The 25,399-nt window shown below is 39.9% G+C and overlaps 1 protein-coding gene across 9 annotated transcripts in view; it reads left to right on the plus strand.

Moving 5' to 3' along the window:
• The window catches only part of ESRRG (estrogen related receptor gamma), a 605,082-nt gene that overhangs the window by 357,794 nt on the left and 221,889 nt on the right, over positions 1-25,399 (plus strand). The gene's annotated exons all lie outside the window — the stretch shown is intronic.

Raw genomic sequence — 25,399 nt, forward strand, 5'->3', positions numbered from 1 at the left:
TGAGTTAAAAAAAAAAAAAAGTAAATAGCTCTCTTTAGTAAGGAACTGGATCTACAGTATGTTCTTCCGCAGCTGGTGGCCTGGTGCCTATCAGTGTATCAATTTGTGACCTTTGGTAGCCACTATGTCTCTGGACACTAGGCTTTTGGGACATTTATTAAAGGGCCACAGCCTATGGAGTTTCATTTTTTTAAGCCAAGATGCTAGCAGTAGCATAGTCTCCGAATGAATTGCATTTAAATGGGGTTAGGAAGAAGAGCAACAAAGTAAGAAGAAATGCTTGGGGGACAGCTATTCATAACCAGAAAAGCCAAGAGATGTTAAGCTAGATCACAAGCTATCAAATAACAGCTTTTTAAAGCAGTGCTCTGGAAACTAGAAGTCGAATACAGACCGAGAGAGGAAGAATCCAGGGAGCTTTCCGAGGAGAGAGAGAATGTCCACAGCCCTGGAAGGTGGCACCAAGGTAGGCGAGCTGGAAGGCGACCACGAGGAGAGGAGCGATTTTGTTCTCTCCGAGGCGATCCGTCTGCCAGATCAGAAGCATCAGTGCCCTCTATTGTTCGCAAGAGAACTACAGGATTGCCTGAGAACAGGCCGGGCATTTTTTGCCTTGTAAACAGACATCTCTGCAAACTGCGACTGATGATGATCACTCGCGTTAGGAAGAAAGGAAGGAGGGAAAGAGGAGAGAGAGAAGAAAGGGAAAAAGGAAGGAAAGAAGGAAGGAGGGAGCTGATTGGTGGCCACCTTTGTATTATTTGAGCACTAACTCTTGTCCAGATGTTTAAAACATGAAATGTATTAAACATGTTTTTTCTGGCCTAGCCATTTGAGTTTATTAACATGGGAAGTACTCCTTAGGAGAAGGGTAAAATTTAAATTTAGGAATGATGAAGACAAGGTTAGTAATGGAAAAGTTCTATAAACTTCATCATACTTCCCTTTTTTTGTTTTGGTAAACCTCCATTTACACATCAGCATGTAACAAACTTTGAAAGGAAAATACTGATGTAAATATCCAGTGTTCTCGTTGGCACAGTTTGTATTTCTCAGTCATGATTTTTGTCTGTCGTCGACATGGAAAATACAGGTGTTGGCAACTTTTTTTTAACTAAAAGAACAGTAAAATGAACATTGCTCAGCTCTGTGTTTTAGTAAATTAAAGGTTGCTGTAGGAATGACAACTTTGGACTTACATTCAACAGCTGCTATTAAGCAGCTGACGACAAGGGAGACCATTTTGATCTCACAGCCCTGGAACTAGCAGGGCGCTCCCTGCGCCGGGTTACCAAGAGCACACTGTGCTCCTTCAGACCCACACACAGCCTACTCCCCATTGCGCTTGTTGCCAAACACGGGGTTTTGTAATCACTTTGTATTCACTCAGAGATCCAGGAAGTCCAAAGCCAGCCAGACAAATGCAGAACAGCTTAACAGAAGCAGCTTTAACAGGTGCCATCGGTAAGGTCGCAGGGAACCTGAGAGGCCCCACAAACAATGGGGGATGTTGGTCAGCAGCATCTGTTGGCCCTGGTGCACAGGATGGCACCCATCGCTGAACAGCAGTTTGTCACAGAGGCCGGTTAATTGATCCTTAAGTGATGGCATAACAGCACAAAAAAATATTTAGACACCTCAGCTGTATAATTCCCCTGCAAACAGACTATTGCTGGATGTCTCTTGTCTGCTCCCCCTGCTCCGTATAGTGCCAGAAACAGAAGGGACTGGAATAAAGAGCAGGTACCTGTTCAAAATTAAAAGGCGATGGATGAGAGAGTCGATTTAAGCAGGTGCCTTCCTATTTTGAAAATAGGCAATTGAAAAATGCCACCACATAAGCATCTTCCTAATTGAATGGGTCACTGTCCCATTCTGTCCTTGTCTGCAAGGCTATGTGGTGCTCTGCAGCAGACCCCACTCGTATGCCACGTGGCATGATTATTTCCAGTTTTCGAAGCCACTTCGTTCAGTTGTGGGGATCACCCACCTCAATAATAACACTTCATTAAAGTGAGCTTGGAAAAGTTGGCTGACCCTACATCATCCTTCCGGATCCTATCACCTTATAAATACAATGACGACATACATTCCCCATAAGGAATAGGAAATTGTGCAGTGGCCAAAATTTCGTGAACTTACGTGTGTACCCTAAGCAAGCACGCGAGAAAACCTTAGAGGATCCTATGTGTTTAGATAGAGCAAATTGCACAAGAAATTTGAAAAATCTGCATTAAAGTGGAAAAAAGCCTATATAAATAGTTCTATTACTATTCAGACTCTTGGTTTGGTACTGATAGTAAAAGGAGAGAGAGAGAGAAGCAAGACCACATTTTAAGTTCTTTGAAATTACTGAGAAAGTATTTGCTTCTGCAGTTGGGAAAACCTTTGACTATTTTGTATATTTTCCTCATTCTGGATAAAAAATGAGGTCGCAGTCAAATGAGGGTGGTTTGGCATTCTGGGATCACAGAATGTCCATTTCTTTTCTGTCTGGGTAATGTGGATTAAAAAATGTGATATTTGTAACCTTTTCTGAACAGGCCTTGATCAAGGATGCACATTTACAGGTGAATTAAGAGTCCATTCTTTCTGACAGATTCCAGCTTTTTACCCTCTGATTCAAAAAGCCTATTCTTTTCTAAATTGTAGTTGTAAATCAATAATTATATTCCAATATAGTCCTATGAGAACGCACACACAAGTTTTTTGTTTTAAGAGTAGCGACTCTATTTCAGTACTATTTATTATTAGAAGTGCGTGTTACCAACCTTGTAGAATTAATCTTCACGCAATCCCCTTTCCAGGTCAGAAAACTGAAGCAAAATGGAGTTGATGGATTAAGCAACATTATACACAAAATAAGGGTGAAAATGTATTGGACTCTTCTCATTAATCGTGTTTTTTGGCCCCCTGAGCATAGATGCTCCTTGAATTATACCAAATGCCATTTTCATTGATTAATACTATTCTGGGGTTTGAATGGACTCTTGGTATAAATTGGTCCATTTCTCTCACTGTAAAATCAGTAAACTGAGGCCTGAAGAGATTGAATGACTTGCCCAAAGTTACACAAATTGTTCATAGTAGAACCAGGACTGAAGGGAGGCTATCCATAGATATTTTGGTATTGAGTGTTTATAAATTGTTTGACAAAATCATCACATCTAGTTTAGAAGGAAATGCAATCATGGCGCCCGTAGGTCCAGTTCTTCTACGTTCCTGTATCAGGGATATCTGGAGAAATCAGAGAGAAAGTGGCGGTGGGGGCTGGGGCAGGGGGAGGGGAGAAGGATTCAGCCCTTTCATTACATCGTTGTGGTGATATAAAGTTGCTGCGCAGAGGAGCAGAGCTGTGTGAATGATCTCGTGGGGATCCAGCAGTGGGACGAAGGGGTATCTTAACACTGCCGTTATTTTTATCCCCATGGTCTTGCCACGGAGCGAGGTGGAAGAATGGAGGGGGTGCTAAAACAGAGAGAGGAAGCCTGATGGGATTGGGCTCTCTACGTTGGAGACGCTCTCTGCCACTTTAGGTAATTTAAATAGCGTCTCAGAATGTTTGTTTCAGAATCTACAGAACTGGACGACGAACATCATTTATCTCACAAATAGGTAAAGGGACTAAATGAGATTGTGTGTGAACAAGGATTTTAGAAGCTTTCAAGTGATATATTTGTGCTAGAAATGAATAAAATAAAATATGAGGCCCATAAAATTGATCATTTCCATTAAGCCCATTTTATGGGTTCTTAGATGAGGTTTTCTCCACTAAGTCATACTGATAATTACTGCTAATAATCTAAGGGCTTTTGAATATGTTGAAGAAAAAATTTTAAGTTAGGGGCCGGCCCGGTGGTGCAGCGGTTAAGTGCGCATGTTCCGCTTTGGCGGCCCAGGGTTCACTGGTTTGGATCCCGGGTGTGGACATGGCACCGCTTGGTAAGCCATGCTGTGGTAGGCGTCTCACATACAAAGTGGAGGAAGATGGGCACGGATGTTAGCTCAGGGCCAGCCTTCCTCAGCAAAAAGAGGAGGATCGGCAGCCGATGTTAGCTCAGGGCTTATCTTCCTCAAAAAAATAAAACACATAAGAATTAGTGAATCTGTGTACCTTTTCAAATTTGATACAATTCTTGTTCTATTATCACTCAAGAAAAAATGCTATGAAAATTAAGAACTTTAAGCAAAAATTCTTTTAAAAGTTGGCTTTGATGCTTCTGCAATTTGCTGTTATGCGGATCCCAAACTCGTATGTAAAACAGTGTACACGTGAAATTAGTCTTTTGCTAATCAGAGCATTTTGCCTGTAAGTATCAGTGTGTCATCAGTTTGGTATCACTTTTCTTTTGTTCAGCCTACCCTGGGCCTACCTTACTTCCTCCCAAAAGCGTGTGTCCTAGCAGAAAGGGCACAGCCTCTGGGACAGAAAGTCCTGGGGTCAAACCCTGGTTCTGTCACATACTGGCTGGGTTTTCTTGGATAAGTTAATGTCTGAGTTTCACTCCCTTCTTTTCATTTCTTCATAAAATGGAACCATCATCATAAAACGGAACGATCATCATATATACTTATATATATTATTGACATTAAGTTAGGTAATTGCACAATAAAATTGAACTTTTTTGAGGGTAAACAAAGTAATATGTGTAAAGCACACAGCACAGTCTTTGAAACATACCAGGCACTCAACAAATGTTTTCCATTTTTCTTTGACACGAGCTCTACATTAAAACCTATATTCAACCCTACCCTAAATAGTAATACCATCTTCTATTTGTAGACTTCTTTGTCACTTACAGAATGAGTTTAATACACAGAACGAGTCTAATGCCCTGTAAGAAAGACTGAAGTATAAATAGAAATCACCATAATACAATTAATAAATAATAGCCACTCTTTATTGAGTATGTCTCTTACAGATGAAGAAATAAGTATAGAGAGGGGTTTATCTTATTATGGAAGAGACAGAGGTGACTTAGAAATTTAGCAACCTCTTAACCAATAGACTACTCAGCCTTCATGGCTATGTGCAGTGAGATCTTTGACAAAGGGACAACTGGGGGAAACCCCAGCCTTTAACTCAAGAGGGTCAAGATTCCTGTGTCTAGCATAGTGTCAGGAACAGAGTGGGTACTAGATAAATATTTCTTAAATAAATGAAAGAAGGAAAAGCCAAATTCAAAGGAAGATGGGAAATTTCAGGAAGTAGCACCTTTAATAGACACACCTCTAAATGACATATGGTTATAAAGAAAAATTAAGGCCCTGTACCAAGCCCTCTGATGGCTCAGCCAACAATATCTTGAGGAACTTCAGACTCTCTATTTGACCCTAGCAAAGTAGGCTGCAAGCTTTGGTAAATAGAACAGAAACATAGACGTTTGCTAATATGGAACCAAAATTAAAACCTGCTCAGAGAACTACAGAAAAATATACGTGCCTGATCTCACCTGGAGAGCGAAACAAATGGGTACTAGAGAAAACCTCATCAAATGACATCATGAAGGCTGATGGAGCTCCAGTGGCAGTAGGCCAGCAACATTGCTAGAATAACAGATGGAGATGGGACACATTTGTAGCCAAAAAGAGACTACTCATAGGTAACACAGCATGCATTGCCAGGAATAAAGATGGTGCAATGTAGAAATAACCTCTATAAGTCCTATGTGTATGGATTTCTTAAACTCAGTTTTTTATTGTTGCATGTATTTTAAAAGTCTTCAACTGAAATCTGTGGATCCCTGGCATTGTTGAACCTTTGTTTTCAGGAATGTTTTGAGAAGGGTGTGTGTGTGTGCATGCACACCCAAGTGTGCAGGACTAGACTCAGATGAGATAAAAGATTTGATTAAAACATCCACTGAGTTACTCTGTGAATGTTGCACAGTTGATGTTTACTTTCTAAGGAAAGGACGTGGGCTTGAGTTTCTCTTGTGTGTAAATATTTTGCTTAGCGCCTAGTGCAGTGCTAACAACAATGTGATAAATGCTTGCCAAATATAGTATAAATAAATAAATTGATTTGATGCCCTGAAGTTAGGTATTCTTTATTTTATTGCCATTTGTTCAGACGTAGAGTAAAAGAGACTCTAGCAGACAATGCATTTCTTACTCCCTCATGGTTCCTTGCCCACTGGAGAGATTGATCTCTTTAGCTTTGTTCTCTTAAACCACTTAACCCCTTCAAATCTTCTTATTAGCACCTTCGATAAAAAGAGGGATGCAGCAAATAAATGAACGGAACCACATTCCATGTGGCACCATATTTAGAGCAACTGCAGGTACAGGAAGTTCTGATCCCCAATGGCACATAAATGGAACGGTTAAGAGCACAGGTTAAGTTCCCATGAGCAGGGTTAGAATTGTTTCTGCCACTTACTCAGTACGGAACTGGTAATAAGTTATGAAGCCTTAGTTTCCTAATCAGTAAAATTGGACTATTATTAGGATTATTGTGAGGATCACATGAGCTAAATTATGGGAAATGGGGAGCACAATCCTAACACATTGTAAACTCGCGATACTGAGCAACATTGACCATGATGACAATGCTGCTGATGATGGTGCAATGGTGATGATGATGACAATGAAGATGATGACGATGGTGAGAGCACTTGGTGGCTAACAGCTGGCTAGGCAAACTCTTAAAAGCAATCGTGCAAGATCTGTTTCTAGTTTACGTTTCTGGGACTAAGACTTCCTTCCAATATGCTCTTAGATTTTGGAAAACTTAAACCAACTCTCTAAATTAAATTACCCTGAAGACTTAGTATTTTTCACATGAAGGATTTACTGAATTCCATGCCATAGCCAGAAAAACAGTTTTATGGCTGAGATATTTATTCCAGGGTTCTCTTTGTGATACTAAGAGTCACTTTGAGCTTGGTGTATTGTTTTATTTCAGCTGCCTTGGCACTCTCTCCTACCACTAATAACGAATGAATAGGTTGTGCCTAGGTTGTAACTTCTTCTTCTGCTCAATGACTTTTCTCATACGTAGCAAATTTGGCAAAGGGATAGACTTTCATTGTATGCTACTGGTGCAAAGTCATATCTTCTTGGGTTTTAAAACACCTTTTGTACAAAGACCTGTAGCACAGCTAGCAGCCTCATTCCATTGGTCTCCGGTGACTCTCTTGGTGAGGCTGTGACTCATAAAAGGAACAATTCACTCCATTAAGCAAATATACTGGAGGCTCCATACCTTGTTGGAGTTAAGTATTTAATCTGTAACAATGAAGCAAAATTGAAAGACAGCGCACTTCTCATTCAATGCTACACCGATTTTGCATTTATCAGAAAAGATAGAACCCTCCTTTTTTTGAGGTAAAATCTTCCTAAACTCTAAGTTTGAGGGATTTATTGTCTGGAAGAGTCCAACACCAGAGGGCGATGTGAATACAACATTTTAGATAGTTTTTATATATGGTTTATTTAGGGTGTCTAAACAAAATAAGCATATTTTGTGTTCATAACCGTTAATTTTTCTTCTTAAGAACTCTTTTTCTAGGAACTGAAATTTGTTTCACTCTGTCCCTCTCCCTACTTTTGCATTTCCCGAAGAACCTTTGAAAGATTAAGAAATCATTCATTCATTTAACGGGTATTTATTGAATACCTACTATATGTGAGATACCATATTAAAGATTTGGAGGGAGTTAGTACAGGAACAGGTAAAGAAATATTTACTGGTCAACTGCTGCAGACAAGCACTCTGATAGCTTCTGTTGAGACTGTTAAGATGAACCAGGCAGTCCTGTCCTCAAGGAACTTAGAGTCTATTGAAAAAAATATGACTCTATGCTTCTCTTCTGTGATTAACTTTGACTTACCCTGAATCCTTTCTCCCCCAGCCATCTTTTAAGTTCAGAAAACCTGCCTCCTTTCTTCTCTTTCCCAACTAAAATTAGCCACTTCCATTTTTAAGGCTCCAACCTTCTTCTAAAGACATATTGCATCTAGGAAGAGCATACAAATGGGGAGTCTTTCAATATTTGCTGGTGGGAATAGCTGGGGCAAAAATCCTGGAAAGAGGAACGCGTTCAATATGTTCTAATTAAGTGGAGATTATTTTATTTTGGTTGTTTAAAGCAGAATTGTGAGAACTAAGCTAGGAAAGAGGATTTAGGTCAGTTTGTGAACCGACTTGAATTTCAGGTTATGGAAGTCTTGATTTTGTTCTGTAGAAATGGAAAACGTGGAGCAAAGTGCTTGAGAACAGCATAAGAAATGGATTAGAAAGAAGGAGAAAAATGGAGGGAGAGAGACAAGTTCAATCACTAGTAAGAGACCCAAGCAGTTGGAAATTAACTTTAAGGATACAGACATGACTTAAGGTTAGAACCAATAGGTCTCGGAAACTTAGAAATTTATCCCAAGCACTTATATACAAAGTGTGGTACTTTTTGGTGGCTGTCAATTAATCTTTCTCATCACAGTAACAATTCAAAGCTCAGAAGGCGAGTGCCTTGCTATGCTTCTATTCATTCATTTATTCTGTAAACAGCTATTGAACAGCTACTCTCTGTCAGGCCTTGAGCTGTGTTCCAAATATTTGGAGAGGAATAAGACAGGGTTCCTGCCTTCAAGGAGCTCACGGTTTAATGGGAGAAATTAAATTATGTACAAACCCTTAGGAGAGCACAAAATGACGGTGCAATAAGAGAGGCCTCCAAGGAGGTGATCTTTCTGAGTTTCCAGGTGAAAAAAAGATATGTGGGTGTGTGCAGGTGTGTTGGGATGGGGTTACGTGGATGGTATTTTTAGTCTGAGGGACCAACATGTATAGTGACATGGGATTGTGAACAGGTATAAAGAAATAATTATAATGTAAATTATACTAAGTCCAGAGAGCTTTCACTTCTCTAGGAATAGCTCTTCTGTTTAGACAATGTTCTGTTTTTATAGCCAATGTGATTCCCTTATGTCAGTCTTCCCCTATGAGGACGGGGCTGTGAAAGAAAAGAGAAAACACTGGTCAGGGACCATGATAACTCAGTGCCAGTTATATTGGAGAATGAATTTCTTATATGATTTAAAAAATTGTCAACTGAAAATTAACACTGAAATTCTGTCCAGTGAAACAGTTCCATTGAGAAGGTGGAAAAACTAAAGAAAGTCAATATTTATAAAATCCCATATTGATAAATGGGATATGGTAAGTTCAAAGCCACTCCAATAAAGGTCACATTTAATACAAAACACCTCTGCCTGCAAATAATCTCTAGGAGTGTGGAAAAGAGTACAAATAAAAAAATGGAACCTTTTATGTTCTTGCTAATTTTTTAGTTACTCTTGGTTGTATAGAAAGGGGTGTGGAGAGCATTATTTTTCTCCAAGCATCTAAGGCAGAGTTACGATTTCTTTTTCTTCTTTTTTTTTTAATGTTAAGCACGTTCCTTTGCAGGGCTGTTCCTCTGCAGGCCTTAGAAATCTCTCCAGTCCAAAACTGAACACAAAAGGCCTCCCCTTGTGCTTTTTTTGTCAGGCTGATGAAGCCGTATAGAAATGTAAATGTAATGTAAGGAATGGTATGTGGGAAGCTGGGGTTGCTCCCTTCCCTTATCCACGCTCCCTTCTAAGAAAATTCTCCGATTTTGCTGTGTGTATATGTCTCTTGTGTAAGGCCATTTAATTAGCTACAAGTTACAACAAAGACTTTTGAAAGGAAAATATATCTGTGGCGCAGACGCCTTTATTTTCGTTCAGCGAACAGCCACGTTTTTAACTCCCTTATCAAAAGCTGCGTGAACCGCCCAGACTAAATTGGGAACATCTCCACGCTGTTTGACAAATAGATTTTTTGTAAACTGATTTAGCCTTTTCATTGTTTGCATTTCATTATATAGCAGACTTCATGTCACAAAATCGGTATTCATTCAAAATAGAAAATTTAGAGATAGGACAGTAGCCAGATAAAAAATATTGCACTGGTCAGGCCTATGAAGTATAGAATAATAGCAAGGCAGTGATCCAAGGGGTTGTTCTTCAGCAGGCAAGGGGCTGACATTCCTGGGGTCAGGAGTCAGACTCAGGACTTGAGCTGTGGCTGTGGCCACATTTACAAGACAATCTGCCGGGAAAATAGTGAAGAATGAAGGCGTCTGGCTGGATAAACTAGAGAAAAGAGACAGGTTCCTTATTTGCATCTTAAACCTCATTCTCCTGAGGGGCCAGAAGTGGGAATTTTCAGTGTAGCTGTGATTCAGTCTGTTCTGAAACACTTGCTCTTCAGGGTTTGGGATTCCACCGCCCGTATGGAAGAGCCAATTTAGGGAAATCGACTTTGAAAAGAGGTTGAACACTAAGACTGCTTTTTCATTTTTCTTTAGTTTTCTGTAGTTTAGACCAGTGGGTCTCAAGCTTGAGCATGGATTAAAATAACCTGGCAGGGGGCCGGCCCTAGGGCCAAGTGGTAGGTTCACGCCCTCTGCTTCTGGAGGTTCCCTGGTTCGGATCCTGGGCACAGACACATGCACCGCTCATAAAACCACGCTGTGGCAGCATCCCACATAGCAGAACTAGAATGACCTACAACTAGGATGTACAACTATGTACTGGGGCTTTGGGGAGAAAAAAAAAAGAGGAGGATTGGCAACAGATATTAGCTCAGGGCCAACTTCCCTCGCCAAAAAAGCGTACTGAAAAACATAATGCATAGGGGCTGGCCCCGTGGCACAGCGGCTAAGTGCACGTGTTCTGCTTTGGTGGCCCGGGGTTCGCCGGTTCGGATCCTGGGTGTGGACCTGGTAGGCGTCCCACATATAAAATAGAGGAAGATGGGCATGGATGTTAGCTCAGGGCCAGTCTTCCTCAGCAAAAAGAGGAGGATTAGCGGCAGATGTTAGCTCAGGGCTAACCTTCCTCAAAAAAATAAATAAATAAATAAAAATAATACATAAAACAAATAAAATAACCTGGAAGATTTGATAAAACACAGATTGTTGGGCCTCACCCTCAGGCTTTCTCCAGGTGGGGCCTGAGAATTTCTATTAACAGTTAATACGTAATATCGATGCTTCGCTTTGAGAACCACTGGTACAGATTCTAGTCTACACCAGTCCCTGGAGGATCAAATATTAGCATTTCAAAGCACCTACCGGTTAAATCCACTGGGCAAGGGCCCTTGGCAGTTGTCACTTAACCTCAAGTAGAAAGGCCAAAAGATCCCATCAGCAGTTTATGCAGAGGAATTTTTTTGTTCAGTGTTCTTAAAAAAACAAAGCTATAATTGTATGACACTTTATTGTTGCCTCTGTAGGAATTCCTGCCTATTTCTCACAGCCAGGCAGCTTTTTAGTTCAGTTTAATGAGTCGTTGGAAATCACCTTTTGGGCATTTGTCCTAAGAGCTGGGATTATTTATAAAGATGCACAGGACGCAGTTTTATTCTCAAGAAGCTTCTAGTCATGGTGGAATCAGACAACTAGGAGGAAAACGTCAATAGCATTTGGTTAGTGGAGATGTTGGAGCATGGTGGGATCTCTAGTCTACAAGAACCTCCTCTGACCACCCTCCCCCCACCCCAGGGTGAACTACGTATTAAGGATAAGTAGGATTCTGTGAAGCAGAAGGAACAGGGAAAAGCAGAGAGAGGTAAAATATGGGGGTGTGCATTCAGGAATCTGGCTAGGAGTTTGAAAGTTCTAGAATTTTTCAACTGAGCTCTCTCAGGTCTGGCATCTGTATCTTCCTGTACTCCTTTTCCTCCACTCATTCTACTTTTTTCCCTCAAATTTCATTTGACTGTTATTATCTGTTAGAAAAATAATCCACATTCATTGTAAAACCATTCAAACAAGGCATGAGAATCTAAAGAAAATGAAAGGCATCAAAGTTTTATTGTTTATGATACCATGTTCATATTTGGCTTGATCATTTCACGTCTGGTTTTATTCCGAAGCACAGAGTCAGAATCTACTTTTAAATTACACTCAGCACCCCGGTGATAAATACTTTGCGGTTCACTTTTTTCTCCTAGATGCTTGGCAGTATTGCACTTTTTTGAGTGAAATTTCATAAACTGATGGATCCGTGGAAATTTGGCTCCTCAGCATTACATCACACAAAAGCTGAGGCCCAAAAATGCTCTTCAATTTCCCTGAAGCCACTTCCCCAATGCTTCACTTCACCTTTTTTTTCCCCCGCTTTCTCAACATTGGCTGCCGTTTGGAATCACCAGTGGACCTCTTTCTAAAAATCCCACTGTGTGGACCCCACCCTCAAAGACTCTGACTCAGTGAGTTTGGCTGAGACCCAAGTTTCACGAGTCTTAAAAAGTGCCCAGGTGGGCTGGCCAGGTGGCACAGTGGTTAAGTTCACACGTTCCACTTGGGCGGCCCGGGGTTCGCAGGTTCAGATCCTGGGTGCGGACCTACGTGCCACTTGTCAAACCATGCTGTGGCAGGCGTCCCACATATAAAGTAGAGGAAGATGGGCACGGATGTTAGCTCAGGGCCAGTCCTCCTCAGCAAAAAGGGGAGGATTGGCAGCAGATGTTAGCTCAGGGCTAATCTTCCTCAAAAAAAAAGAAGTCCCCAGGTGATTACAGTATGGAAGGAGATGGTCTCATTCCATGATTACTTTTGGGCTTGGGGATATTAACAAAGCCTCAACGACAAAAAAAAGGATGCTCCTCGGCAGGACTAGTGAAGGTGTAGAAGTCACTTGCATTTAGTGACCTGACATGTAACATGGGCCATGGACATTTGTGCAGGTTAGAAATCGTTTTTATGGGCTACATGGAGGAATAATCTTTCCTTACATTTGCATAGTTCCTGATGGGTGTGGATTTACATTATCTCATTTGTTTTCACAACAACCTTATGAAGTAAGCAGGACAGGCATTTTTTTAGCCTCTCTTCCTTCTTGTTAATTGTCATTCCTAACAGATGATAACATCAAGACAAAACAGTTCAGGTGCTCGCCCAAGATCACAAAGGCAAGAGCCAGGACTGAAACTAAACTGTCCGATACCAGCATTTATGCTTTCACTTCAAATCCCTTTCTGTGGTTCCACAATGGCCAAATGATTCCAGGTCCTGTGCTAAGCAATTTACCAGGGGTTCTCCAGTCTCAACTTTGGCAGCATGTTGAATTCACCCGGACAGATTTAAACACTCCTGATGCCAGACATTATAAATTAATTGGCTGAGGTGCAGCCTGGGGATCAAGATTTTTCAAAAGTTGAAACCACTGATCTATAGACCATTGCATTTGATTCTCTTAACACGAATAGGAGGTTCGAGTCATCACCATTTTAAAAGTGAGGAAGCTGAGACATAAGAGAGTTTAATCCACCAGCCCACCAGTTCCCCCCTAAAGAATGGCAGAAGCCAGACTCGAAACCGGGAGCCAACCACTGTCCATAGCTCTTCCACTCACCATATCTGCCTCTCACAATGTTAAGGGTTTAACTTCAACTCTTGAAGCAGGAAGAGGTGAGTGAAACAAATGAGTGTAGACTAACTAAAAAAAGAACCAAATTTCGCGTTTTCTGAAAGTTCTAGAGGCACATTCCTGTCTGTGGGTCAGCCATAACAGTCAACAGCAGTTCATTTATTTGACTATTCTGGCTTTTATTGTTGTACACCTTTATTTATAAAACTCAAAGCATTGAAACATGAAGCTTAAGAAACCTAGGGGACAAGAGGTGAATAACGGTGAATTCTGAGCTATTTGTTAGAATAGAAGCTCTGTGTGTTCGGATGATGAAACTGTAGAATTTTAGAGCAAAAAAGAACTAAAGTGGTCCTCTAGCCCAGTGGTTCTCACATGTTGGCACTTATCGGAATCACCTTGAGGGTTTATTAAAACACGGCTTGCTGTGGGCTGGCCTGGTGGCATAGTGGTTAAGTTCGTGTGCTTCTCTTCAGCAGCCCGGGGTTCACAGGTTCGGATCCCAGGCACGGACCTAGCACTGCTTGTCAAGCCACACTGTGGCAGCATCCCACATAAAAAAATAGAGGAAGACTGGCACAGATGTTAGCTCAGCGACAACCTTCCTCAAACAAGAAGAGGAAAATGGGCAACAGATTTTAGCTCAGGGCCAATCTTTCTTACAAAAAACACACATACAGATTGCTGGCTCCAAACTCCTGAAGGTTTGGATTCAGAGGTCTGGGCTGAGGCCTGAGGATTTGAATTTCTGACCAGCCTCCAGTGGATGTGGATACTGCTGGCCCGGGAGCCACACTCTGAGAACTCCTGCAATAGTTCAGTCCCTTTCTTCACTGAAGCCCAATAAGATGAACGCCAAGCCCAAGGTCACAGATGACCAAGAAGCACCACCGCCCTCCGAGTGTTCTTCCCGCCACGTCTCACTTCTCTGGGCAAGATGGGGGAACTTCAAAGACTTCCTTTTCTCTCTTACCCTAAAATTCAGCTTGACTTGAACTCGAAGGGAGAAATAATGGTGGTAAAATACTCTTCAACTCTTCAGAAGCATCAGATTTTGGATGAATTACACAGTCTAAAAAGGTTACTCATTAATATGCTAGGAACCGGCACTTGGGAATTTTCCTTCCTGTTCTCTTTCTCAAGAAGAGGTGAGTAGAGTGACCCAGAAAATCCAGCTCTTAAGTAAATCATTCAGTTAACTGAGACCAGTCAGGCCCACCTAAGGTTGTAGATTTATGTATGAATATGATCTTAAGGATTCAAAACTAGTAAATAATTATTCTAGAGGTTCTCATGGATGGTGGGGGTGGGGAGAAAGCAGGACTGTGCCATCATGGTGCAATCCCATCTTAAGAAAAAAAATGAATACCGAAAAAATGTAGTCAACATTTTCTTCTTATCCACCTGGGGGGAAATTCAGCACTAACAACACTCCTTTCTTCACAAGTCAAAGTACACTTTCTTTTAGTGAGTAGTTAATTACAAAAGAGTAAATATATTAGCCCCATTAAAATACTGACAGGATTTCTTCAGAGAAACATTGAAACTCATTTATTAAAAAAATCAAGCAGCATGCATGTGATGATTTTACCAAAAATCAGCAATTTCTTGGGCAAATATTTATTGAAAGCCTAAAGTGTCCACATTACAATACGAGGCACAGCACAGATGATTAAAGGCCGTCAAGAAATTTACTCAATGGAGACACAGTAGAAACTACCTTGATACAAACCAGTTGACCAGTTAGTGCAAAGTATTATGGGACACAGAGGAGAGCGACGTTGATTCTGCCTGGGGACCCTGGAGGAGACTCATCGATAGCTTCAGCTACCCTTAAAGGACTGGATGGGTATTCTGTCTACCCTGGGCATTGTGTTGCTAACCATTGTAGCTGAATAAATGACAGCCAGAATGACAAGGAAAGGAACACTTTCTTTGCTATACTACGTGGTTTATTTATAAATATGTAACTTTCTCCCCCGGTAAGAGCACACGAATTCCATCTGGTAAAAATAAACAAAGTGTGTACATTTACATCCTGTCCATCTCAAAATATTGATAGGGATTGAATAATTGAATAAGACTAACTGCTCAATCGATGGAAATGAGGCCATTGGTGGGGCCGAACTGGAAAGCTCTAACCACAGAAAGAGCCCATTAAAGCTAATATTGTCTCATTTAATCATCGTTGCTAATACAGAAAAAAAAAAAATGTGGCTGTGTTTCCTTCCAAGATCTTCTTAGCAATAATACACTCAGGCCCAGGAGTACCTGGCACTACGCAATGCAATCCCCTTCTATGGCTTTCTGGAGAGAGTAGAGATGAAATAGGATAATTCCCAAGAGAACGCTGATGTTTATAAAGCTGTTACATTATATGAGTTAATCATAGTTCTTTTTTATTAATGAGGAAATCTTGGAAAAATTCCAGGCAAATGTGGTAATTTTTACACTTAATTTAAAGTTTTTAAATTGGTGCTTCTGTTCTAGTGAAGAATGGTTTTGCCTCTCCTTAGCTTTCTTTGTTTCTTAGCTTAGATATTGGAGAACAAAACCCTGATTGCATTAGTGTAAAACTGTAAGGAAAAGAAGTACTCAGTGGGGAGCGCTACCAATCTTTCTGAATGAAATCAGTGATAGGAAAGGGAACTTGAGACCTCAGGTTTCCTTTTAGTATTTTAAATTCTCATTAGTATTGTATGTGTTTATCTCAGGAAACTCACCCTGGGCCTGGTACAGAGCAAGCATCCAAAAGGTGAGCATTTCCTCAGTAAGCAAGGAAGAATGGGGAGGCCAGCCCAATGGCCTAGTGGTTAAGTTTGGCACTCTCTGCTTTGGCAGCCTGGGTTTGGTTCCCAGGTGTGGACGTACACCCCTCATTGGCGGCCATGCTGTGGTGGCTACCCACATACAAAAGAGGAAGATTGGCACAGATATTAGCTCAGGGCGAATCTTCTTCAAGCAAAAAGAGGAAGATTGGCAACAGATCAGGGCACAGATATAAGCTCAAGGCAAATCTTCCTCAGCAAAAAAAAAAAGCAAGAACAGAGTGTATATTCTTAGGAACAGCTTTATTCCACTTTCCAAAAACAAAGCTATTTGTTAGGGGACCAAAATGCATGCTGGTCAATGCTTTTCTGTACTCCTGGTGTGTCTTTTTAAGAGGATGCAACAACATTTATGGGAAACAGCTTGAGATTAGGAGTGCAAGAGATGTAGAATTTAAGAAACAAGAAATTCAGGTCCTGACTTTGCAAATAACAATCGAATGTCTTTGGGCAAGCAAATAAACCCTTTAGACCTCAGTTTTGTCATCTGTCAATTAGGGATAATAGTAATATAGCTTCTACTTGCCCCAAGGGTTGTTGAGAGGAACAAAAGATACATGGGTGATAAACTGTTTTAATGTTAAATTATAGCAAAAATATTAGATAGTCCACTTACTAATTATAATTTAAAAATTTTCTAAACAGCTAAGTTTTTCTACCTGGCTATACTTGAAAAATATAAAATTTGAAAAACCTTATTCTTTTGTTAAATTTTACTTCTTTATTTAGAGTTCTAATTTATTGAAGAATGAATTAATCTGTTTCTTTTCTCACTAATGAAAATTGTCTTTGATTTATTTGGTTTTCTAATTCAAGTGGTAGCTGAACTCTAGAAAAAAATGGAGTTTCTAATTATGTTATTTGCTTTTCTGTAATATAAGGTTTGATTGGATAAAACTTGTGATACAAATAGCTGTGCCCTTAGTGACAAACTACAGGTGAGGAAAGAGCCCCCAGGGTTTCAGTGTGATGCTTGTCCTCATGACCCCCTCCCCCATCACCATTCCTGTTACTTTAATCCACCAGGGAAATGAGAAAGGAATTCTTTGCCTCCCACTCTTTTGCGTCCACAGTGCAGTTTTCTAGAAATTTCTTTTGGCTCTTCCTGATAGGATGTGTTCTCATGAGTGTCTTGCTCTTGGAATGAAACCACCACACAGAATATACAGGACTTGGTTAAAGAATTACAGGCCGTTAAGAGAGCTAGAGAGTGGCCTAAACAGAGACCTTTGTCTTTTTCTGCTGATTAATTAATTCCCTTCTTCCTTTCCCATAAGAGAAATTCACCTCCTTTCTGAAATTATTCAGTGCTGCTCTAGCCCAATGCCTACCTCATGGAAATAGGAGATATGGAGCCATTCTTCATGGGATTCTTGTCAACATTTAACCAGTGAAACCCTAGAATCTTTAATATAGAAATGTTTATGTTGCATACAAGAGCTATTTTTGAACGCTATTTTAAAAAAGTATCTGTTTTCAGGATATATCCGGGATATTATGATTTTTTTTAATACCTTTTTTGTTTTATTTATTTATTTATTTTGAGGAAGATTAGCCCTGAGCTAACATCTGCTGCCAATCCTCCTTTTTTTTTTTTTTTGCTAAGGAAGACTGGCCCTGAGCTAACATCTGTGCCCATCTTCCTCTCCTTTATATATGGGATGCCTGCCACAGCATGGCTTGCCAAGTGGTGCCTTGTCTGCACCGGGGATCCGAACTGGTGAACCCCGGGCTGCTGAAGCAGAACGTGCGCACTTAACCACTGCACCACCGGGCTGGCCCCTGGGATATTGTGATTTTTAAAAGCACTACTGTCAGGCTAAATGAGAAAATACTTCCATGTTACCCTGATAATGGTGGCTGCATGGTTTGTTTGTTTGCTTTTGTTTTAGTAATAGATATTGTTTTTCACCATCTAAGACTTAGTTAATATGAGTATTTGGGAAACAGAAAAATAGAAAGAAGAGGAAGAAAGTGACCAGTCCATGTTGCCCCTTCTTGACTCTCAGAAGAATAAATGGTGAGAAAGTGCTGGAGAACCTTAGGATGGCAGGCCTCATCCTCATTCTTTCTTCTCTTTTGTCTATTTTTACCAACGTCCCTCATCTCCATTTACTTTTTTTTTTAAAGTCACCTTATCTTTTTACATTTCCCTATATAACTCTAATAATCCAACTGAATTATAATCTTTAAATTTGGCAGCCTCCCTTAAACTGAGTAATAATAAACTGAGTAATAACATTTGTTATTAGTTCATTCACTCACTCGTCCAAGACATATTCATTGTGTTCCTATAACATAGACAGGAATATTCACCGAGTTCCGTGACTGGCCCGGGGACACCATCAGATCTGGGGCAGCTCCACAGATGACAGTTGGGTGGGGGCTAGGGTGGAGAAAGGAATGGCTATTTAATAAGAACTGGGTCCTTAAAAGAAATCAGAGTCAAGATGTGTTTATAAGAGGACAAGTAATTAGCTGGGGAGAAGAAAGAGAGTTTCTCTTTACTAATTCATCCCCACTTCTTTTTAAATATGTGACTCTTTTTATCTTTCTAAATTTTTGGAGAAAGTGGAGGACAATGTGGTAGACACTTGGGTATGTATTTATCTCTTGGGATCAGATGTCCCTTGGCTCCTCCTCCTTGGGACCTTCGTCCTTAGAGGGCTCAGATCTCAGCTGGAGTTCTGTGCGCTGGTATATTGTCAGCAAATGCGAGATTAACATTAGTAGCTTGTTACTAAGTAAGCCCTGGAAAGGGGAGAAACGTAATCTTTTCTAATGTGAGTTTTTCTGTTGCTTGGGTGTGTAACCTGGGTTAAAGCTCTTAACCATTCTGAGCCTTATTTTTCTCACCTGTAAGGTAACTAGGTTGGACTCATAATCCCTCTGCTCTTTCCCTGCCTCCAATTCCCCATTGCCCAGACTTTCTCTTCCGCCATAGATTAGGGGCCATTCAACATAACAAGAACAAAGCCTTGCGAAGAAATTGAGTTCTTGGGGTATCTGATCAAAGGAGCCCGTGGGTGAATGAGCTTGTGCTTGGGATAGTAATAAACTCAGCAGCATTATTGACTGAACTGCTAGGGTAGAGGGATGTGGAAGAGGGGTCTGAGAGGGCGAGAAAAGGACTCTGAGCAATTTCTCTCTCCCCTTCTTTCTGGTCAACAATGGACAATTGGATACTGGCAAGTCAGCAAGATCCCCTCCCTTTCCCAAGCCTATCTTCCTCATCCCCTGCACAAAACATGATGGTAGCTGGAAGGGGGACATCTTTTATTTTTCCCTCCCCTTACATTGAGCCAATCTAGATGCGGCAGTATTCCAGCAAGCAGTTCATATCACCTCATAGTAAAACTTAGTCCGTTCACTGGGGAAACACTTGGCGTTTCATTTTCTTTTTTACGTTAAGCACCTTGAACTCCTAGTCAAAGATGAAGACCAAATGAATTGACAAGGCCATTCTTTTATATCTCTTTTTTCCTTTAGTGAGATGTAAAAAGAATATGGCTAACATTTATGGAAGGCTCACTGCGTGTAGGATGACGGGAAAATTTGTTATCCAAACTGAGGCACTTGGGAGAGTGTAAGGAGAGAGTACTGTAAGTTATTAGGCTGGGAAAACTAGCGGCAGCCAGAATGCCCTTGGCCCACTGAGTTATAGGGTCCCCCTAACCAGGACCGGACACTGCAAAATCAGTTTAACATGTATAATCCCCGTAACAATTTTACGAGATGTGGTTATTGTTACTCCCATTTACCAGCTGAGGAAACTGAGACTTAGATGAGTAACTTGACTCCAGTCCAAAGCCTCGTCTTTCAGAATTGGGTTGTGAGTCCAAGGCCTGACCCCCCTTGCTGTATAGTCTCCTGACTTCTCTCAGACATGACGAACACACAAACCCCAAATTAATTCGCCTTGGTTGGGGGAAGCAGATTTTTATCAAATACGTTCATTTCTAAAAAGGAATCTTAGAAGAAGTGTGTCAGAGAGTTCTAACTTCCAAAAAAAAAAAAAAAAAAGCCTAATAACCTCCCGAAGCTTGTTTAGATGGACACCAGATGCCAACTATCTCACTTTTTAAAATTGTTTTTTTACTAGTCCTTTGAAAATGTGGACAAAAGGGTTAACAGAAGCCGTAGGAAAAGAGAACTTTCAGATAGTGTTGAAGACTCACATATGTCAAGAAAAACTGCTGTGTGCTTTTGTGATGTTTCATGGATATATATACATTTTTAGCTTCAAATATCCTGTATGTTGAACGGGGCGGTTTGGATGGGTGCTTTGATCATTTTGCAGGTATCAAAGCAACTATTGCATATTCTGAAATCTATCATATCTGTTCCCCCTCCTTCTGTCTCCACCACCCCCAACCCCTCCTCTCAGAGTTAAGCTCCCCTTTATTTTGGATAACGCTATCACACACATGATTGAGTCAACAATTTATGGCTTTTTAAAATAGGGATTTTGTCCTCTCTTAGGTTTATTGTTTATCATAATCATCTTTCAAGTGAAAAGGCTAATTTACTCTTTCTATAGGAATATTTTAAGCTTGATTATCATAATATTACAGCTGCCTGAAAAGGTCTAAAACGGGACATTGACCTTGAATGTTTTCTGCATTTAGCTCCTGGTGCTTAACATTCAGGAAAGAATATAATGGCAACTCATTTATTAACGTATAATCTCAAAATGTTAACTATTGCTCTGTAAATACATGCCATGCAGATTATAGAAAGCTTGTAGGAGACTATAAAAGGCATTTGGTATTTTACCGGGCTAAGTATGTTGGAAATACAACATAACTAAAGTCAGTTTTCCCATTGGAGCTACTGTAGTTTATAATTTAATTTTTACTGACATTTTCCCATGTCTATTATTAGCTTGACAAAATGAAAGTGAAATAATCCTGAATTAATTAAACAGAAACTGAATTGCTTCTATTAGTTTCTCTGTCTTCCTTTGATTTCTCTTTTTTTCTTTTTTTTTTCCGCTTTCACCAACACACTGGGAAAAGAGTTTGGTGTGTTGTGGAGGTGAGGTAATTGCTCCCCAGAGAATGGGCATTTTTTTTTACATGGCCTCGGTAATTTGAGAATGGGATGGATTTATAGGACAAGAGTTTTGTCAAAAGGAAAGGTTTTTATTAGTGCTTCCGCGGAAGTGATCACTTTCAGTAGAAATGATTGCTTCTTGCCAATCGAGACAATAATTTAAATATCAAAGCCCGTGCCCTAGAAATGAAAGGCAAGGGAAAATGAGGTATGATGAATTGATGGAGGTTTGGTGGTAATATAAAATAGTCATACTGACTTCGAAAGGAGTCTTGGTGTTCTCAGTGGGAAAGGCGTGTTCTTACGCAGGTTTATAGCATAAAAGAAATCCCAGTGATGAGGAAACTAGGGACAGACAGGTGAGGTGACCTGCTGAAGGCCACACACCTCATGAGGGGGCAGAAGGCAGCCTGGGGCCAGGCCTCCTGCCTGTCCTTCAAGGTTCTTTCTCTAGGGATGTTCCTAGTGGGTTTTCTTTTGAAGTTAAAGATAGTATAGCAGGGAAGATGGTTCAAAAAGTTAAACAGCTTTTCAAAGGTTTTATGATCTCTAGGAAAGATGTGAAAAGTAGATTACAAGGTGATTGGAAAATCTAAATTTACGATGCCTTGTTTAGTTCTAAATATTTAACAAATGGCAAATGTGCCATGTAAAATCAAAATTTGCTTCAAAAATAGTGTGGCAACTGGGGATATTTTAATACACATTAGTCCTGTTAATTTTCAGAAAAGGAAGGTGGGAACAAAAGTTAGCTATTAATATGCAATAATAGCAAGACTAAGCATTTCTTTTAGCAACCTAAGAATTCACTCTTCACATGTAGAGGAATCTACCATTTGTTTTCCCTCGAGTTTTGTTTGTTGCCATTTCGTTCTTTCAAATGGAAATGAAGTATATTTTCTGCTTGGTGTGTCTGTGCCTTCGTTGGGGCTTGAGAACAAAGTTGGTGGATGTTTGTGACCGCATTGTTTAAAGAAGAAGAGATTGGAACTCTGCATGGACCCAGGGCTGATGCGCTATAGACTGATATTAACTAAGGTATATTCTTTGTGAAACAGCCGTCAGAGGTCCTTTTGTTTGGTTCCATTTTTCCTGCTTTAAGTAGACTCCTTGTGGTAAGACTGTGAAGTGTATAGACTAATTAGCAATATGTGTTTATTCTAGGCTGTTTATCTATTTATTTGTTTCGCTTTTTCCAAATCCTTTGCGGCTGAGATTCTTAAAGGTTTTTTACTTTATGCTCCGTATTGCTCCTGGTGTGTTTATTTTCTATGATTATCCACTCTTTCTTCCTTCACTGTGAGAAAACTCTGTGACTAGGAAAGATTCTGGAGATGACTAAGCTGTGTGTTTATAAAATACTCTGGACGCTGTCTCACAAGTTTAGGCCCGTAGATATTATTTTAAATTTTAAATTGGTTAAACTGGATTCAAGACAGTAAGTGTAATCTTAGGTCCTTGACTTGTAGAGGTGACACATTGATCCCAAGGGGACAACACACAGCTCTACAAACCTTGTACACTTCTGGTCATTCAGAAAGCAGCTAGTTCAGTGGACACTGCACGCTTCATAAATGAAATATGGTGAGTGAAAGATCAGAGTAGACTATACCGTGTATTTTGTACATGGATCTTTGTGAGCGCAGAAAAAAAGACTTACACATGAATATGAGTCTAAATATGTTTAAAAATATATACCACTGAAATTGAATGGTTCATAATGGGTCAGATAAGTACCCAAAGGGACATAAGAAAATTCCAGGAAATAAAAGATAACTCCTATGAAATGTGGTGACTTAAGGACCATCGGTAAATGATTGACTACAAATCTTGTCTTTAAAAAGCCATTTCAAAGGAGTAATAAACAGGTTCTGTCACAGCATGATAATGCAAAGAAACTGAATACAGTACAGGATTCTGCACAGGTGCAAAATCTGAAAGTGTTCAGTACATGAAGATGTGTGGAGTACATTAAATAATTTTTATTTTTTAAAAAAGTCTCTGGACAAAATGAGAAGGAAACTTTTTTTGGTATATCTTTAAAAAATGTGTACAATTGGCTGTATTAATTACCCTGAGAATTTTAGTTTATTCAGAAATCAAGGGAGCAATCTTTGAACCAAAGATGTTTTTCTGTCTTTCTAATGCACTATTAGCTTCCACATCTCTTTTATTGCATTTTAGAAAAATCATGTTTCTTTTTCAAATGCCTTTTTATTTACCTTTTTAATTATAAAATGATTACATGTCTCATTTTAGATTGAATAGACAAATCTTTTTTTGGGGGGTGTCTGCAGAAGGCTTGGATTCTCTGCGACATCTCAAAGCTTTTTTAATTCACTGCTCACAACCAAATTTACATCTTAATTGCAGAGTTCACATTTAACAATATAGACAGCATAATGCTCCTGGTAATTAAGCTTTTACTACCTGCTTTTATACAGCATTCTCAGGCCCAGTTTTTGCTATGTGAGTTCTCATCTAGAAACTTGTCTGCATTTAGACCACAAATAAAAAGAATCAGGCCCATATCTTAGATTTGGCTAAATACATGGCAGGGAAATTGCTCTTTTCTTGGGGGTACCAAATCATGTCTGTCATTTTTATATTCTGAATTTTAATGTGGCTGTTCTGTTTCAGTGTTTTGTTTTTTAAAGACCCAGAAAATTTGAGAGGGTTGAGAAAGAAGAGTTGAATTCTGATTTAGTGAATTTAACACACACTGAATATCTGAACTAATTTATTTTGATCTCAAAGATGATACTATTTATATCATGTAAGACTTTAGGTGCAAAAGGTTGGTAAGCAATCGAGCTGAATTATATCAAAACTGTGGGTCTTTCACTCCCCATAAGGGAGCATTTATCTCTTTGCCATAAATAGCTAGTATCTATTCCAATGTCCATTTGCTAGTATAAAAAATTCTGTATTTTAAAATGGACCTAAGAAAACTCTTTGTTAGATGCAAACTAAAAACATACTATGCAGTATTGGAGGAAAAACATCTTTCTCTTCTTATATCTCCTTTTTTTTAAAAAAATGCTTTTGATTGAGAATTCTTAGTTTTGAAAATTAGTATCTGTTTGAAACTAGTTCTTATAATGACCAGACTGCGTGATTTACAAAATTTTTCTGAGTAGATTTTTTAAAGCATTCAGGGTGTGTTATGTATAGAAACAAATATGTAAACTGCATTTTATTTGAAAACTCATGTTTTGGGTAAAATCATATATATTTGTATATGTCTCCCAGTTTCGAAGCTTGTATTAAGTATATGATCAAGAATATTTCAGTGCACTGTTTAGTAATGCTCTCCCTGCAAAAAATACAGTCTATATTTTGTCAAAATGCATTAAGATGGACTGAATATTCTATTTACCCCACAGCCCTCAGTCTCCCACCCCTGAAGCTGGAGAATTCACTTTGCTCTACAGTTGTTCACCTTTGTTTTGAAAAGCTATGCATTGTCTATCTATATGTAGAGAGCCAGCAGCAGGTAAAGAAATGTTTACACGTGTAGTTGACATAGGCATTCTCTCAAATTGTCCGGATCACTATTTCCTCTTCTGTGGTTGTGCAGAACTGCATTCCACCTCAAGGATGACGATCCCAGTTCCCATGCCCGACCCATTTGGAAGAACGTCTTTGATTTTTCAAATGCCCAGGACGTATCAGGAAAACAGGAAAAGACACGAGCACGAATAACTGACAAAGTACCGCACTACATAAGCAGTAGCCCCCCGTGGGATCAAACAGACAACGGCAGGACAAACTTCATTCTCTACCTTCCGCAGAATCCTTTCCCAAATTAACTGAGAGTCTGCGTGAGTTCTTCTTTGCAAGGCAACAGAGATCTTGGGATAGAAACCAAAGACAAATCCCTCCAGTGCTTAGAGAGTTAAGTTAATGTTTCTTTGGTAGCCTCCCAGAAAAAAAAAAAGAAAAGACAAGAAAAGAAAGAAAAGAAAAATCACAGTCTCTACTGGGAGCGTTTCGATCTCCCTCGTCCTCGCTCTCTTTTTCTCTCCCCCTCTCAGTTTCCAGCCCCCTTCCTTCTCTGCACCCTTCCTACCTGCCTGGCTCGGCTCGCTCCGTGCAGCCTCCCGTCGCCTCCC

The sequence above is a fragment of the Equus przewalskii genome, chromosome 31 (assembly GCF_037783145.1).
Source record: "Equus przewalskii isolate Varuska chromosome 31, EquPr2, whole genome shotgun sequence".
Lineage (NCBI taxonomy): Eukaryota > Metazoa > Chordata > Mammalia > Perissodactyla > Equidae > Equus > Equus przewalskii.